The following is a 5,431-nucleotide window of genomic DNA, read 5'->3' as shown; positions in this document are numbered from 1 at the left end:
TCTGGAGGTTTTCAAGCAAAGAGGAGATGTGGCACTTAGTGGCATGGTAGTGACGGGTCAATGGTTGGACTAGGTGATCTTAGAGACTTTTCCAATCTCAATGATTTTATGAGTCTATGATTATGAAATGGCTCAGCTGCAGGACAGGGTTGACACAGCAATAGCTTACAGGTGGATACAGAATGGATAAGAAAATCAGAGGTTCAAGCAGTTGCAGTGGGAGATTTTCAGCTGGGAAAGTGAACTCCAGATTTGAATAGTACATGTGGCCACTCCATAGCCCTGAAGGTCAAGCTTGGGGAGCAGTCTTGGGCAGCTGGCTGATGATGAGTGTGTATGGCTGACAGCAGGGCAGGCAACACTGTGTGCATTGCTGGCAGCCTTTGAATGACAGAGCAGTGAAGTTTCATGCTGAAGGTTGATGTGCTCCAAGATGTTGTTTGTGTGGCAAACAATGACTCTCTGTGGGTCCTCAATGCTCTGCTGCTGGGGATGGAGTATCTGAGCCCTGTTCCTAACATCTGCATGATTGCTGCCCTCAGACTCTGTTCTCTGTTTAGCAGAATGAGGCAGCCTGCAGGATTAAAAAACATTAGACCTGAAAACATCAGAATTATCCTTTTTGTCAGCGAATGGGACAAAATCTTCCAAGCAGGGTATGGCTGAATCCATTCAGGCCTGCAACAAACTAGTTCTACAGTTCTACATCTAATTTGGTCCTCAGATGGCAGTACTGCAAAATGCTAAGAACCCTGGGGTACCAGTAGCATCAGTCCTGGCCTTCCTGATCTCTGAACAAATTGTGATGACATGCTGCTGTGAGGAGGAGAGTGGTGTGATCCCCTCATTTAAGTAATTGCAGTCTAAAGTGATTAAACCTCAGTCAGTGAGCTGTTCTAACTTGCTCTGACTCGTGTTGTTGGGTGTTCAAACAGGAACAACTGAGCCGTGGTTTTATTTGGACAATAAAGAGATTTCTTATTCACAAAAGAGTATTCAGGTGTCAGTAGCTAAGGACTTGTTTGAGAGGTGCTATTCTGATTTCAAAGAAAGGTTTTTTTCCACTGAAAGATCAGATTTGGAAAAGTGACAATTCAGTGGTACAACAGTTGTCTTGTGTTTGCATTGCCCTGGCAGCTACCAGCCCCAGCGAGTCCCGCAGCATTGAATCCTTCACTGTTACTCCTCTGCCTAAATGCCTACAGAAATTAAACCTCTGATGGGGAAGGAGCTTTGCAATTGCTTCCAGAAAGTTATGGCTGGCCCTTTTTAAAGAGCAAACTTGGAAGCAGGCAGTTAAGCTTGGCCCTTCCGTGGCTGTGTTACAGCCAAGGACACAGAGGCCTCCTTCTGCATTTGGAGATCATGCCCTCTCTTCCCTGGCATTTATTTGAGATCTGTTATTAGTTTTGTTTAGTCACAGAACTGGTATGGTACCCTGTGACCTCTGTCTTCCATCTGTTAAAGAGTTCATCCCATTCAGAGGGGGGAAGTACATTCACAGTTACAGAGATGGCAGTGAGAAACAGAGACTAAGGTTTTAATGGTAAATGAAACAGGGCCAAGGCATAGGTTCCAGCAGTGGCACAAGGCTGCCCAAACTTGCTGTTTGCATAATTCATGGCATGGCTTTGGCATGCAACAACTAGCACTCCCCCAGGGAATGCTCAGGCACAGTCTGAAGGACAGCATCTGCCAGGGACTGCTCCTAAAAACAGTATAAATGAAGGATGCAGGGTGAGCCCTGCCAGTTAGCCTCTGGGCCCATCTAGCTCTCTGATGCTGAATAAGCTGAACATGTGATCCCTTTTCCTCATACAGCCTGAGAAGTAAGAGCATTGGTAGGATTCCTTAGCCTTGATACTCTAACAACGTAGCTGCCCGAGAGCTTTTGTAGCTTCAGATTTTAGAGGTTTCTCTTGTAACGAATGCTTAGGCTATGTGCTGTTTTACTCTGGAACTGGGTGATGCCTTCTTTTCCAAAGCTCTGTGGAAAGCCAACACCCTTTCTGAGGAACACTTACCACTTGAGCCTGCAAGTACAGCACTTCCTGGGTAAAGCAATAATGGCTATAACAGGGTACCTCAACAGGACTTACCTTGCAGCCAGAGTCAGTCTGTAGCTTTGCCATAAATTACACAGCAACAAAAGCTGTGTGGCACTGTTTTTCTCCTTCGGAAAGAAAATACCTCTCGGGCTGGATGGATTATCTTTAACGCCTTTGAAATTTAGCAGAATGGTTTTCTTTGTGCCTTGGGAATTCACAGTGAGGGATGAGCACAGCTAATGAGCTGCTTTCAAGGAGTTCAAACTGAGCTAAAGCCTCTTCATGAATCAATCCCTTCAGTAACAACCGACATCAGCAGAACAAGGTCAAAAAAAAAAAAAAAAAAAGCCCACAGCCTGACTTTGCTCTGTGTACAAATTAGAGAAGGGATTCTTGTGTTTGATCTTTTAAGCAAAAGGGTAAACTGTGGTTTTAGACTTTCTTTTTCCCCTTGTCCTTTTACATGTAGATTTGAATGGTGCTGATTTGTCATGCCACTGCTTAATAAATCAGCCTGGCTAGCTTTCAGCTACATCTCCACATGCCGCATTTCGTGCTGCCATTGCTACGTCCTGTCTGTGCACTGAAATGTTTGCAATCTGTCCTGCTGTGGTTTCTTTCCCCGACTGTGAATGCACAACCCAGCAGATATTCTTCTGTTCTTCCTGGTTACTGGAGAATGAAATATGTTCTGGCTCTTCTCCACAGCAGACCGAGTGCCTGTGTGTGTTGCAGTTAAGGGGAAATTTAAGCTGCACTACTTCATAAGCCCCATACAGGTTTCATTGAAATCTGAGGATGCTCAGCGCTCCACAAATCTGAGCCCATAGCTGGCAATGCCTACCTGCAATGAAGAAAAGGCTATATATATCTACATAAAGAAAAGCTAAACTTCTGGGTAGATTGTCTTTAATGTGAGTTCTTCATGAAAACAGTTACAACTGCTTTGTTGTTTTTTGTTGTCTTTCTTTTTTTGAAGACCTACTCCACTGTAATTGCACTAATTACATTTGCCCATTTGTTAAGCGACCTAAATTGCCTTCATTTCCAGCTGCTGCACAATTTAACTGTAGCAATACAGATTGTTTTACATTGATGGCTTGATTTTTGTGGTTGGCTATATGGTAATTAATTGTTTGTCAAAGACATTTAACTGTAAATTCAGCGATACATGCACAGATTGAAATCATGAAATTTGTGATTGCAATAATATTTTATGATACAGTCAATCTGTCCTTCTCTTACAGATAAAAAGCCAAGTTTGATGAAAATTAAACAAAAGAACAGCTGTTGCATGCTTTAAGTTGAACATATAGAATGAAACGTGTCCAAATGATCTAACGAGAGACCTCTGGAAAGAGTGTATTGAGAAAATACTTCGGACCTGGAAATGCAAAAGAAAAAATACAAAGCTGGTTGTCTTTAAGCTTAAGCATTTAAACACAATCAAATATTTGACTGTAAACTGTTTGATGACCTCCCTGAAATTTTTCACAAACTCTCACTCTCCTTGAACGATTCCGGCAAGAGTAGGACTGTTGCTCTATAGTGGCTGCAAGCTTGTATGTGGTACAGATGAGACAGTTACAGGAAAATTTTCCCTAGGTCTAGATATCGCAACAGAAATAATATCTGGGAATCATGACTGAAAATTACAGCAGAAAGAACAATTTGGGAAAATACTGGTAAAAATTTCTACGGTATTGTAACACTTCTCAGGAAATGGATTGGGCAATAGACGAAGAATATCATCATTCTCAGATAGCTCTTGCTGGTTAGTCATGTAGCTCTGATATGCAGCACAGAAGTCAGAATTTGTATGAAAAGATGAAACTTCACACCGTGCAACCATCTCCACCTCAGCTGGCTGGCTATACTCCTTCTATAGTAGTTGGAGAGAAATATGTGCTCTGGAAAAGCAAGCACTCCTTAAAGTCAGCAAGGAAGAATAAGGACCTTCAGAAAACAATTTCATCTTACCTAGCATTGGTGGTGGATGAGTATACATGAGATAGATGAGTATATATTGGTGGAAACTGCAAGACTTTATTTCTCTAAAAGTCAAGAGCTACCTTAGCTGGCTGAGGTCGTTGCCTGGTTAGATAACTAGTAAACTCTATTCAAACACTGGTGGGATTGTATTAAGAAATGGGTGCAGTACATCTTATTTCCTTTCCAAGCATGTAAGCACTTCCAAATATTTATGCTGCATTCAAACAAAAGAGTGCCATGCCATACCACAGTTTTAGAAATACTGGCATCATTAATGTTCTCCAGCACTTGAAACACTTTCAAAGCCTTCCAGCACCTGTTTTTCCAGCTTGCTCTCTAAAGATTAAGCAGTTTCTCTTATATTCTAATCTTTTTTCTTCATCTGTCCAGAGTTATTCTGACAGTAATGTTAAAGCAAAGTGTAATTGCCACCTAACCAACATTATATTGAGCCCAGGTTTTGAAATGTTAATATTGTTCCATGCCATTGAGTAATAACCAGTAACAAGGTAGTGATTGTAACTCAGGAAGGATGTAATTATTTTGTGGTCAGAATAGCAATTAGAAGTCTTCACACTTAGGCATTTTCAAATCAGCTATGGTTGCAACTTTTGAAAAAATTCAGAGGAGACAAAAGCAAAGCATAGTGAAACAAGCCCTGAAGTTAGTTCTTCATAAAAGAGAAATCAAAATGACTTCTTTGCATCTCAGTACTCTAGGTGATTATTAGTAGCATAGCTGATGAAAGCAGTCCTCACAGAAGTTAACTAAGCTTCTGTAAAATGGATTCTGTTGAATGTTAAATGATCCTGAAGGGATTCTTTGGTTATCTGTGAAGAAATCTGAGTTCATTTTCATCTCTGGTTTCATGATTTCTGGTCCAGAATCCATAGAGTACAAAAGAGAGCAGAAGACTCAGGCAAAGGTGAATGAGGGAATTCGGTAGTGAAATTCAAAGTAGAAGCTGCTCCAGATGTGATACTGACATAGTCTCAGTTGTGGTCTATTTACTTAAAAAATCCTCAGCTTTGTTGCTGATACTTTGTTGGTGTAAATCCCCTATGTCCATTTTCAAGTTGAAATGCTAAAAAACTATGTGGGAACTTTCATCAGGCTACTCCAATGCTTGCTTTCTCTCTTAGTAAAGTCCCACTAATTATTTGGAGGTATCTGTTGAAGGAGCAGAGAGCTTCTCAGCCCTTTAGTAGTAAAAATACTGAAAAGAACAGGAAAACCCACCTGATCAACACATGGCTAAGAGACTGGTGTCATCAGTGGAACTAATATTTTTTTGTAAGTCATGGAGCAGTTTGTACACCACCAGGGTTGCTGGTGACAGATAGAATTCACAGAATCACAGAATCACAGAATTGTAGGGGTTGGAAGGGACC

This window comes from Lagopus leucura, unplaced genomic scaffold, assembly GCF_019238085.1.
Source record: "Lagopus leucura isolate 7727_CA_CO unplaced genomic scaffold, USGS_WTPT01 Super-Scaffold_73, whole genome shotgun sequence".
Lineage (NCBI taxonomy): Eukaryota > Metazoa > Chordata > Aves > Galliformes > Phasianidae > Lagopus > Lagopus leucura.
Note: the sequence above shows the minus strand (reverse complement) of the source record.